This window comes from Lepidochelys kempii, chromosome 6, assembly GCF_965140265.1.
Source record: "Lepidochelys kempii isolate rLepKem1 chromosome 6, rLepKem1.hap2, whole genome shotgun sequence".
Classification (NCBI taxonomy): Eukaryota; Metazoa; Chordata; order Testudines; family Cheloniidae; genus Lepidochelys; species Lepidochelys kempii.
In genome coordinates, this window is record NC_133261.1 from 66,274,753 (window position 1) to 66,287,972 (window position 13,220).

The following is a 13,220-nucleotide window of genomic DNA, read 5'->3' on the forward strand; positions in this document are numbered from 1 at the left end:
CATAAAAACCCACAACAGCTAAAATAAGGAAAGGGGAATAGAGGCTTGGGAAGAACATTATTAATACAGGTGACACCCTTTTATCCCTGTTTTCAATGGGGGAAATTAGCCAGCTTAGCCTCAGCTCCTTGACTAGTTATTCATTAGCAGACCTCACTGTAGAGTCAGGGACCCAGGCTTGCACACAAAGCTATTCCTCTGCATGTCAGACAACTACCGAATGTGTGTTTCTCCCCCCAATGTGGATCACAACGGAATAGGATTGCTGCTACAGAGGCAGAAATGTCAAACAATAATTGAAGTGGAAAAGAGCTCTGAGTAAAACTACTCCATCTGCCGAAGGTTATTGCAAGATTGGTCACTAGCCTCTGTCTAGACCTGCTTTTAAATGATTCCAGTAACAGGAGACTTTCATAGCCCAACAAACCTGAAAGTTTAGGTAATGTTCCCTGATACTTGGGGTACACTCTGTTTGACAGGTTTCAGAGTAGCAGCTGTGTTCTGTATTCACAAAAAGAACAGGAGTACTTGTGGCACCTTAAAGACTAACAAATTTTATTTGAGCATAAGCTTTCATGAGCTACAACTTCAGCTCAATATGCTCAAATCTGTTAGTCTTTAAGGTGCCACAAGTACTCTCTATTTGTGAACTTAATCATAACTGGCTTTTAGGCTTGAACCAGAATCCTAAATAGGAACTCCCCTAAGCAATGTGGATGTCTGGGATGTGAACCTGTATCTGGAGCCAAATTTTACACCTAAACATGTTTGCTTTCAAAACCCCAGAGTCTACAGTGTCCATGTACTTGGGCAGCAGATGTTTTCATAATCTGGAGCTAGTTCTTTTTTAATCTTTTTTTTCAAAGTACCCTTCTGACTAGTATCTGGGGTTAAAGATAATGAATCTAGCCTTCAAACTGCTGAGGTTAGTTTTTACAGATGAGGAAACTGACTAAGGGAAGCTCCTTAAAAGAGACTCTATTGCAGATCCAGTAATAGAACTTGGTGGTGATTCTCAATCCTATATGTAACCCATACAATCAATTTTTTTCCTCTCAGAAGCTTTCTTTGCAAAACTGAACCCGAAATGGTCTGTGTGCTTGGACAACCTCTGAATGTTTGAAAACTTTTTTCCTTGGTGGTTTTTTTATGTATGGGTTTGCTTCATAGTTGTGTAGTTCATTTTCATTGTCTTATTTTAACTATAATTTTTTGGTGCTTTTTTGTTAGTCCTGCTCTTCTGCACTTCGAAACATGTGACAACATTGCTTGGTGCAAGAGTCTTCAAGAAATTGTTTGACAGGGAAGTTCTAGTTCAGTCTACAATTGGGTGAAACTGAGGACCTCATCTGGAAGGAGGAAACAAAACTACATACTACTTGCCCTGCCATTTTTAAAAAAGTAATGTCAAAATCAAAGTGTAGTAATCCAGCATCTGGTTTGCTGGGTCAAAAAAATTGCAATTTTTTGGAGGATGGTGCTTTGAATAAAAGCTTAAAACAACAACCAGTCCTAAAACCCTGTACTGTTTCTGCAAAAACTAAGGAATACAGCAATGCTGGACTGAAGTATTGTGAACAGAAGATGGGGTGACCTGAATTACCCTCATTGTACAATGGAGCTAGAAATTGGGGTGCAAATGCAGGGCTGTTAAATGTCTGGTTAGTGGGTTTTTAATTCAGATGGGAGGAAAGTGAGAATGGGAAGATCTAGGCTGAACCAGCTTTATGGGATTGTATGTGATACTGAGATAAAAGAAAAGCAGGGGCTGGAAGTCAGGCCAGATCAAGATAGACAGAAGTGGGGAGTGGAAGCTGGAGCATGTGTGCTTGTGATATGGGTTAGAAGGGGAAAAACATAAACTGGAGAGATTGCACTGTGGTAGCTTATTGAAAGCGTTTGGAAAGAATGGCTGTGTGTAGTGAGCTGGCATGTGGGATTTCTTGGTCCTGCTTGTTTCTCTATGGTTCTTGTTCTGAGTTTTAAGAAATAAAGTAGTGTTACGTTGCAAGCTTCCATCAAGAGGACTTACATAAAAACTTCATTGTGAATATGCTGAGAACATACCAGGGAGAACTGGCAATGAGGATGGATTCTAATAAAGAGGAAAATCCGAGAAAGCCAGCTGCTCCCTAAAATGGAGGTGCACAACTCATCCCACCTCACTCTGCTGGCTTTCCACAGACTGACTCAGATAGTATGCTTTCCTACAGAACCCCCTAGTTTGCAAGCAGGATTGAGACCCTCCCCTTTGGATTTAAAGTGACAACTTCTAGTTTTTAGTCTTTGATACACCACAAGGTGCTAATCTATGGTGCCTTACTTCAAAACCTATTGGTTTCGGGGAATGTTCTCTCAGATAAGAGCTAGTTGAAATTGTTCACACAAAGGTGGGGTGTGTGTGTGTGTGTTTTTTTTGTTTTCTTTTTTTTTTAAATAAGAAACCATGGTTTTGTGTTGGAACTAAAAGGGAGTGAGTTTGTGGAGCTGGGGGTGTCTGGGTATTTTGAAGTTTGGGTGCAAAGGACCTGGGCAGGGCTACAGTCTAAAAGACCAAAGCAGGGACTGATCAATTCACTTAATCTTGATTCAAGTAAGAAAGAAACTACTGAACTTTCACCAGTAATCGTATCTTTGTCTCTTGCATTTAGCTCCTTCTCTTTTCAGGTTTGAAAAAGTTCAGGCCATGTAGTCAGATTCCCCCTGCCCACTTTTTTTCCAAGTTAGAAGTCTAGGCAGTTAAGCATTTGAATTAAGGTGACCAGATGTCCGGTTTTTGACCGGAACACCTGGTCAAAAAGGGACCCTGGCAGCTCCAGTCAGCACTGACCGGGCAATTAAAAATCTGGTTGGCAGTGCTGCAGGGCTAAGGCAGGCTAGTCACTGCCAGTCCTGGCACCACGCTGTGCCCCAGAAGCAGCCAGCAGGTCCAGCTCCTAGCTGGGGGTGGCCACAGGGCTCTATGTGCTGCCCTGAGTACCAGCTCCATGCTCCCATTGGCCAGTTCCTGGCTAATGGGAGCTGTGTGTGTGTGGGGGGGGGGGGGCGGCAGCACCTGCAGGTGAGAGCAGCGCTCAGAGCCTCCTGGCCCCCACACCTAGGTTTCAGACTTGCTGGCCATTTTCAGGGCACAATGCAGTGCCAGGAGCCTGCCTTAACCTTGGTGTGCCACTGACTAGGAGCCACCAGAGGTAAGCCTGAACACCAAGCTGGAGCCCCCTCCTGCCCCCCAAACCCTTCATCCAGGACCCACCCTAGATCCTGAACCTCCAGATGGAGCCTGCACCCCTGCCCCAGCCTGGAGACCTCACCTCACTCCCTCCACAGTCCAAATCCCTCAGCCACAGCCTGGAACCCCCACTTGCACCCAAACCCACTCATCCCTGGCCACAGCCCCTTCTGCATTCCAACTCTCTTAGGCCCCACCCCCCCAGCCTGGAGCCCCTTCCTGCACCAAACCTCTCATCTCCAGCCACAAGCTTGCACCCCCCAGCTGGAGCCCAGAGCCATCTTGATCCAACCAGTATGGGAGATGTAATACTACTTGTATAACTCGTCTAGATCAGCTCCTTATGGTTGTATTTGCTCAGGGTGAGGGTTTTTTCTTTTTGGGTTGTCAAATAAAATATCACTAGTTTTTTCCTACTTCTGTGGAGAGGAGGAGATTGTGTGCTTTTGCTGGTAATTTTTTGATAATTTCCAGTTTGCTAAGCACTGGACCTACATGCAGGGTAGAACTGTACCTTCAGCCTACAATCTAAAGTCTCAGTCCTGTGCATGGATCTTTGCAAGTGGAATTCCACTGACTTGAGGTTTCAGGTCCGGTGAGGATTGAACTCTGCACGTGGATTCTGTTTTAAGATCTGGACCTTAAAAGGCAAGGAGCATAGGAAGAAGGGGAGAGGGGAAAATAGAGGTTAAAGTTAGAAGGGCCCATCAGGTCACTTAGTCTGATCTGCATACCACAGGCCACCAACAGGACCTCAAACCTGCACATTAAACCCCCAAGCCAAAATTAGACCAAAATGTTCCAGCCGACACAATGGTGTGTTGTGTGTGTTTTTTTTAAGGTTGGTCTTAATTGTCTGATCTTTATCCAGTCTTTTTAAAAAAAAAGATCTTTGTAATGTTGAAAGGCTGCTTCCTGGTTAATCTCTAGACTTTTTTAACCCCCTACTCAGTTTTATCCTTCCAGATGTGTTGGCCAACTTAAACCACCTAAAATAGGATCTCTTTCAACACTTTTTTGTGTGTGGTGTTTAAGTCTAGAGCTGAGGTTCCTCTGTATATTTTTTCAAAGATTTTAAACTAATGTAAATCATTAATTCATTCAAATCCTGTGCAACTGAAGCAGGTATTGCTGAGCTTGCTGGGAAGTGGTCAGGTACAGTATACTACTTAAGGAGACATTTGAGCAAATGTATCCACTGAAACTAGTAGAGTTACTCCAGGGATGAACTTGGCCCATTTTGTATGCAAACTTCAGGAGAGGAGAATTATGAGGGGGAGGCTAAAGACAACAGTTACTTGAATAATGGTAAACTGCCTCCTGCTGATGCACTTTCTTCACACTTATGTCCTCCACATCTGCTTCAGTGGTGAGTAATTGCATAATTGTATACACTACCTTTTATCTAAATGCATTCTGCACGGGAAGCTCTTTACTCTCACCTGAAAACCAAGTCATTCAGGGTGGGACATGATAGCTGTTGAACAGTGAAGAGCAATACTTTGCAGAAGTGTAGGACATGGAAGTGTGAAAAAACACTGTAACCTAAATTTCTCCTGCCAGGTTCAGTTGGAATGTAAATTTAGGTATGTAAATCCCAGCAATCTTGCAAAGATACCAGTGCCAACAACCCCTAACTCTCTTGTGTAAAATGTCACAGCATTTTTTTAATGGCCACAAACTGTCAGGGCTTCTGCTGCTGTTGTCCTGAAGACAGCAGCACTTGATTCTTCATTGGAGGTCTTCCATTTATTAGTGTAAGCCATATTGGGCGTACTTAACTTGTAAGATCTTGGGTGGAGGGCAGTCAGGGGTTGGAGCCTATAGTCATTCAATTTTAAAGTGCTTTCTTAATTTAAAAGGAGGTGCTAATCTGACTCGTCCCTCTCTTAAATTGGTTTATCACAAAGGTCATAATTAGAGCTGGGTGAAACCTTTCTGGCTAAACTGATTTGCTTAAAATGCAGATTCAGATTGACAAATGTTTGGCCAGCTAGTGTAGGTTTTTGTCAAATTGTTTTGGCCAAAACATACAAAGAGAATTCAGAAATGTTTAAATGAACCCTTTTGATGTGTGGGTTTTTTTTTGAAAGCTAAATTCACAAGGGGATTTAGGCACCGTTCACAAAGGTGGTGGTCGTGCCAGTGCCCCCTTATAACCTTTAGCCAGTGGTTAGGGCATTCACTCAGGATGTGGGAGACCCACTCTGCAGCAAGAACTTGAATCCAATGTCCCGTTTCTTGCCCCGGTGAGTGTTGTAACCACTAGGCTGTTGGCTATTCTGGGATGGCTCTACCTCAATCTCTTTTTTTTTTTTGTTAAAGCTGTTCCACTGCATATAAAACACTTGAATAGTGATTGGGCAAGAGAAAGTGACTGTATAATCTGGTAGTTAGGGCACTCAGCTGGGAGGAGGGCATCTGGGCTCACATTGCAGGTGAGTGTCCTAACCACTGGGCTATTGGGTATAAGAAGGGTGGCAGTGTTGTCACCTTCTCCAGGAAACTAGCCCTTCATTTCCTTCACTCTGTTCCCTTGTGGGTTTTTTGTGTTTTTTTTTGTTTTGACCTAAAACTTTTTCCAATGCTTCTGATTTGCCAAAAATTCTGGAATCTGTTTTTGGCTTGAACCAAACAAAAAAAATTTTTTTTTGAACTGCTAGCAAACCAAAAAAATCAATTCCTGCAGTTTTCTAGTCCGAAAACAAACAGTGTGGTTACACTTCCCGTGCCCTATGTACTTTCATGTGCGTTTCTGTGCACCTGTCTACTCAGTACCTTTTTAGTTTGCCAAGTGTTGCGTACCAGGAAGCTATCAAGCAAAAACAGTTACTCAAAACTGAATAGTGATTACTTTAACCCTCGCTAATGTCAGCCTCTGCATACTGTTATGGACCAATAATGAGCTTTCAGTGTGTAATATGGGTGCACGTGGAACATGGGGGCAGGCTTTTTCAGCCCTTGGAATCTCATCAGAGATGGAGATTACTGAACTCCCACATAGGGCTGTCAATGTGCTTTGTTCTCTGGAGTTTTCCCCCATTGTAAAAATAGTAGAAGGTTAATGTTCTAAGAGAAAATTCATCTGACTTTCTGTCACTTATGGTGTTCTGTATTTGGTAGTATAGGAGTGGAATTTTAAAACAAAAAATCAGGACTGCAAGTAAATATTGCCATATACAAACTTTACGATCGTTTGCATTTCTGTAGTGTTTTGCAGATGGGGATCTCTCCACTCACTGTGCAGTTCTTTAAGCTTCAAGTAGAGCCCTGTGTGTGACTATTCTTTTATCCCATTCCTGCTGTTATGGCAGTGGGTACTGTGGGACCACAGGATCCCTGTCCCACTGCAGGGCTCTACGCTACGCTAGTCCCATGCAGGGCTATACGTCAGTGCCCCAGATAAGTGTTTATTCCTAGCTTACAAATAGAAAATCTCAGGCATAGAATGAAGTTACTTCTGCAAGGTCATACAGCATGTCTGCATCATAGCTGTGACGCAGCTCTTAACCCTTCTGTCACATAAACCCATATTTTAGCTACAAGGCAATCCTTTCATTTCCCATCTTCTATGGATCTTTTAACATCTTGAGACACAATGGCTAGTTTACACAAGTGACTCCTGATCACACTGACTTCTAGGCAGTGTTTGATCAGCACCAGACAGTTTTTTTTGTGGATGAGGGCATACTGAGTGCTGCTATAGTCTAGTTAAAGTTGGACTGCATCTGCACTAGGGTTCTTGTTATAAAATTTGCCACTTTCTAGCAGTGGCCGAGCTCTGTAGATGATAGTAACAATGTGAGCACTAGTTTAGACAGGGCTCCAAGCAGCCCATTGTATTACACCAGGCATTTGAAACACTGTCCTGTCTAGCTCTGTGTAGTCTAATCCTTATCAGTCTGCTAATACCTTGTCTACACTAGTACCACCATGGGTGGGGCCAAATCAATGGTGGTAACAGGACTTTTCTTTTCAAATTGCCTAGTGTAGACAAGGCCTCTATGTGCAGACATTATTTTTTTTTAATCTGGTCAATGTCTTTTTTTTATTGAGTTTTAAATGCATTATTTGCACATTTTTTAGTATCTATACAGTATGAAAGCAATTTGATTTAGTATTGACCATACTTAAACTGCACACCCTCCCCCAAAGGAAAGAAGTCAGACCCCTTTTCTCAGTATCCCTTCAGGCAAATCCCTTGAGGGCTGCCAAATGAGAGATGTGCTGGATTGACAAAGAGGGAGTTCTAGAGCGAAGGGTCCCTCCCCTCTTTAAATCTGGAGGGTGTCAGCACAATCACCTAAGATAGTGGGAACTCCAAACCACGTGGTGTATTATACTGTAAGTCACCATCAATATAGTGTGGTGGGTGTTTTTTTAGCCACAGGAAACTAAATGGAAGCCAGAAAAGACTGTAGAAGCACCACAAAGCAAGTGGGCCGCCATGTTTTGCAGTAGTTTCAGTTTCCAAATAGTCATCTGCTGTAGCACCATTTCAGGAAATTGTAGGAATCCACAGACCTCAATGACTAGAGAAGCCTGTATCTTGAAAGGAGAGGCTGCAGTCTTCTACTCCAGTTGTATACAGAAAAGGAGTTTTGTCACTGCTGCTACTTCATCTAACAGGACACCTGCCCCAGATCACTAAGCAATCCGTCTACCTCTTTCCGCACCATCATGCATGCAACAGATGATAAACCTTGTCATTTCTTCTGCATATTTCCCACCAGCATACTTTCTGGATGGAGCTTCATCCATGCCCTCCTCTCAGGACCTGCCAATGCAGACAATACACTGCCCATTGGCTAGAAAGGAAATGTCATGGGACCTCTCCTCCATATTCACCAAATAACCTCACTCTGGCCCAGGCAGCCTCATATGCACACCAAACGCATACAACAGGAACATGCTGTACCCTGAACAGAACAATTCAACATAGCCCTCCTGGGGGGTGTCTCTCTCTGCGAAAACATCTGCTCACATATAACTCCTATTTCAGTCTGCAAATGTCTCATAAAAACATTAAACTCAAGAGCTGATAGCCCTTTTAAAAATGGATGTTTGATCTGTGCCCGTTGCCAGAAGAAGGGTGCGGACTAGTGAGAGGGGATGTTTCTGTACCACAGCCAGGTCTTGAACCAGACTGAAAGAGATCCAGAAAATCTGAGGAATCTAGATAAAACCACAGCTGTTTTGCCATTGGAGGGGGAGAGAGAGCCCCCCACCCCCACCAGTAATCTTGACAAAGAATTGGCAAGGATTTATTCTGCAAAGGTCTCTGTCTCATTTTAAGAGACCCTAATACTGTACCCTGATTCAGGAAGACAGATTACAAAAAATAGATCTCGTATGTGCACGCTAGCTTAATAGCCAGAAGGGACATGCATGTGGATTGTACCTTGATGTTTGCAAAATGCTTCTGAAACCTGTGAGCGCAACTGGAGGAAAGTTGATCTGGAGACTTTTGTATATGTGTTGGAAGACAGAATTTGGACCTGAGGTAGTCGGCAATGTGAAAAGAGGTGCACATCACCCTTATGTTTAATTCTGTTACTGATGTGGTGATTTTAGTATCAGCCCCGAACAGTTCAGTGTTCCAGTGAGAGTCTGCAAGCAGCTGAGTACTGGTGATTTGATAAAGTTGGAGGCTTTGTTATGTGCATTGGAGGTGAAATGTCGTATACAGCTGGAAATAAATGTCTGCAAATTTGACTTCCCCCCTAAGAATGAAAAATGTAAACTGCAGTGCCTGTCTCTAGAAGCAGGTAATCTGCATCAGTTGCCTGCAGTTCCTAGCCAGGAGTGTGAAAACACTTCATTGTAACTTTGCAGCCTCCCTTTTGATTAAAATAAACAAGCACTAAAACAGTTCTGCAGTACAAAATTATCGTGAAAAATCTGTCCACTTAAGCCAAAAGCCAGTCCATAACTTTTGTACTCGGAAAGAAATACGCAAGTATACAGATGAATTGTTCATGTTCACATTTAAGTCACTTTTTAAAACCCTGTTCAGTCTTTGCAGGGGTATAGGCACTAAGCAGGTGTGGCAAAAGTGAATTTTGCCTTGTATTGGGGGAATAAGTACTAAGAACTGAGAGGAGTTTTCTCTAATGTCTCGATAGGTAGTATGGATCTTCTTTTGGGGGGAACATTTCCACCCCTTCCCCACAATTCTTTAATAGCTATATGTTTTTTCCTCTTCTGATGGGTTTACTGCAGTGGCCATGTTAATGGCTTGCTGGCATTCCATGTAGCATGTTTACATATGAGGTTTTCCTTCAGAAATATCCCATAAGCATTCCTTTCACTTAAGTTCTGGAAATACCCTTGTCACTTCATTGGTGAAACAAAATTTTTTCATGTTAATAGAACTAACCTTCAATCTCTCTGTCAGGATTCTTTTGGCTTGTTCTGCCATGCTATTTGCGTAACAAGACCCTGAAACTTTTTGTGAAAAGAGCTCAGAAAAAAGAATGACAGAACAACAGCATTTTCTCATCGTGCAACAAACTGCTTTCATTTAAATTAACATTAGTAGATATGGAAATCTATTAAAGATAATTATCCCCATTCCTTCCCTCCACCCTCTAATTTTTAGTAAATTGGTTGACTAAATTCAAGGTTTTGCTTCCTAACCATAAAAGGGTTGGGTTTGAATAGGTCAGAACAAGGTCACATACTAGTGTAATCCACTAGGAGTCACGTATTGAGATTACAGACCTTATGCTACTTTGGAAGTAAGTGCAACCTTAGCTTGGTTTCTGCTTTTCCTCCCCTACCAAAAACCCCACCCTCTGATTTGTGGAGTTAGTGCCCAGTAACTGAGAACTTTATTTCCTGCCATTTCCCAGCCAGGATCCCTTTAATTTGTTTATGACAAAGTTAACTAAAATTTATTGTGTTTCTAAATTACGTATTCGCAGCTAAGCAATGTTTGTAATCACATTCAGAAATGCCTGGATGCTTATGGCAGACGAGAACAGATAGTTACATTACGTAGACTTAAACTGTTGATGGGATCTGAACCCCCATGTTTCAGGATGCAAGCAAATCTGAGATGGGTTAGGAAGGAACTTCCTCCTAGTCAAGTTATTCTAGAACTGCTTATTATGGGTTTTCCTGCTACTTCTCCTGAAGCAGCTTGTACTGATATCTGATAAGTAAGGTGCTGATTTTATCAGAGGTCACAGAATCCATGACTTCCAAAGACCACCGTGACCTCTGCCTGCAGGTGGCTGGGAGCTGCAAGGCCGGGGGGAAACCCACAGCTTCTAGGCTGCCATGAGTGGCAGGGTGGGACCAGTGATGAGCTGCCAAAATCTTAACAATGGGTTCCCTCCTTGCCCCACCAGGGGGTCGTTGCCTGCCCCCAGGACCCCGCCCCATCCACCCCATCTCCTGTCCCCTGCCTGCCCCCAGAACTGGGCAGGAGGGTCTCATGGGCCACCATAGTGGGTGCCCACCCCACCCCTAAGAGCCAGAGGCACCTGCCGGGGGTCGAGGTGGGAAGTCCCGGAGATGCTTACATGGGGCAGCTCCCAGGAAGCATCTGGCAGGTCACTCTGGCTCCTAGGGGCAGGGGAGCATAGCTGGGGGGGGAGCAGCTGCTTCCCCCACTGATCACCTCAAAAGTGGCGCCTTAAGCACCAACTCCTTGGGTGCTCTGGGGCTGGAGCCCCCACAGGGAAAATTTGGTGGGTGCAGAGCACCCACCAGCAGCTCCCTGCCCTGCGCCTGGCCACAGCTCACCTCACCTCTACTCCACTTCCTCCCCATAATGCCCCGCCCTGCTCTACTTCTCCGCCCCCTCCCCCAGCTTTCCGCGAATCAGCTGTTCGGCAGGAAGCCTGGAAGGGCTGAGAAGCAGGCGGCGGCTTCCTGCTCAGGCCAAGGGTGCCGGAGGTGAGCTGGGGCAGGGAGTGGTTCCCCTGCGTGCCCCCTACCCTTGGTTACCTGCTGTGGTGTGGACAGCTCACCTCCGCCTCCCTGGGTCTGAGCAGGAAGCCGTGGCCTGCTTCTCAGCCTGCCCCAGCTTCCCGTGGGGGGTGGAGCAGAGCAGGGCGGTGAGTTCTGGGGAGGAGGCGGAGCGGAGGTGAGCTGGGGCGGGGCGTGGAGCTGCCGGTGGGTGCTCTGCACCCACCAAATTTTCATCAACATTAAATTCACACAAAAAGGGCAAAAACTGTGCTTGGTTACACCCTGGAAGTGATAGGAGCATTTGACTTAAATAGGTATGAGGGAAAGAAGATAAAATCAACCTAACACAACAGCCAAATATAGTAGGATTATTAAAGCAAGGCGTCCCTTGGAGACTTGAAAAACAATCCTGCTTTGAGTGGAAATGAGTTTCTTTCATGTGTCCTGATTTTTTCTTCCTCTTGCTCTAAATTCCAGGCTGCCTTTATTTCTTTGGCTAACAGGATTATTTTTGTTCCGTTTTTAAACCATGCCTTATACATCTAGTTAAAATAATACAAGCATCTCTGGGTCAATGTAACCAACCCTGCTAAAGAAGTCCAAAATCCACCTGACGCAATTAACGAAACATCCAGAACTTGGCTCCATGATGATATATGTTGGAAGATATCAGTGTGTACCTCCTGTGTTCATGGGTGTGTACTGTGTGTATATAAAAATAAGTGTTTATTTTACCCATATAGTTAACTGTAAGACTTTTTAAAACTGTGCACCTTATCTTAACATTTTTAGGATGCCATTCTGACAATTTACACCCTCACTACACTTCTTAAAACAAAGACTGTAGTCTTGAAAGATCTACCTGTCATGCAGGTCCAATTTTAAAACACATAAAAGGAAATACCTGTCCACACGATACATGATTGGCTTGTGCATCTCACTGGCACAGTACATTGAAGTCAAGAGCTTTTCCTGTGGACAGGTTGCTTCAGAACTACTCACTATAGAATTTCTTGCATTTTTGTTAGTGGCTAGATCTGGGTGCTTAGTGAGAGCCAGGATACTAGACTGGTGGTTGCTGGTCTAATTTGATATGGAGATTCCTATATTCCCTATAAAGAACATTGAGTTCCTCTTTAACAAAACAAAAACACAAGCCTTAAAATTCCATTTGTTCTTCCAAGTTTTGGTGGAGGGAGGACAGATCGAGAGGTATGTGTGGGTGGTGTAAAATTGCTTTCACCCTGTAAAAATCTTAAATAACTTCAAACTTTTATATCCATAAAGAACCATTGAAACACAGTGAACTCTGGGCTGGAAGATGACTGGCAGGTGAAGGGAACCTAAGGAGAAACTTGAGTTAAGGATGACAGAGAGGTAAATATATGAAAAGTGCAACAGACTCTTTAATGCTCACAAAGAGCAGACTGGGCTTTTTGTTGTGCATTGGTCTCTCAGAGGAGACAGTCAGCCTTTAGAGATCTATAAACTGAATGCAGATGGGCAGCATCAACCTTCCTGGGATTTAAATCTTGTAGCCTTATTTCTTATGTTGGCAGTAGTGACTTATCAAGGCTGTGTTCCAGTTTCCATTGTAATACTTCTTTGCCGGTTGCTTATTAACCTAATGGCATTTACAGAGAATAGCCTTCTTAAGGAGAATGGAACTTGGAAGGCTGTGGAGTTTGGAGGGGGTGGGATCTTCCGATCTGGGGTTGGGAAGGAATTTTCCCCCAAGTCAGACTGGCAGAGACACTGGGGTTTTTTCACCTTCCTCAGCAGCATGGGGCACAAGTAACTTGCAGGTTAAAACTAGCATAAATGGTGGATTCTCTGTAACTTGAAGTCTTTTTAAACCATGAGTTGAGAACTTCAGTAACTGAGCCAGAGGTTAGGGTCTATTTCAGGTGTGGGTGAGTTTCTGTGGCCTGCAATGTGCAGGAGGTAAGACTAGATCACAATTGTCCCTTCTGGCTCTAATGTCCATGAGTCTAGGAGCTCTAGGAAAAATATTCCTTAGATATGTGGAGTGACATGGCAACAGTTGCCCCTCCATTTGCTCCACTGGGGC

General features: G+C 43.9%; 1 protein-coding gene across 9 annotated transcripts in view; it reads left to right on the forward strand.

The window, feature by feature from the left end:
- The window catches only part of SMOC1 (SPARC related modular calcium binding 1), a 181,585-nt gene that overhangs the window by 32,136 nt on the left and 136,229 nt on the right, over nucleotides 1–13,220 (forward strand). Inside the window, exon 1 of one of the 9 annotated variants that reach the window (XM_073348490.1) lies at nucleotides 11,859–12,526. The exons of the other annotated variants lie outside the window; for them this stretch is intronic. The gene's annotated coding sequence lies outside the window, so the exon portion shown is untranslated. Of the gene's footprint in view, nucleotides 1–11,858; nucleotides 12,527–13,220 lie in introns of those variants that run through there. 9 annotated transcript variants of the gene reach the window in all.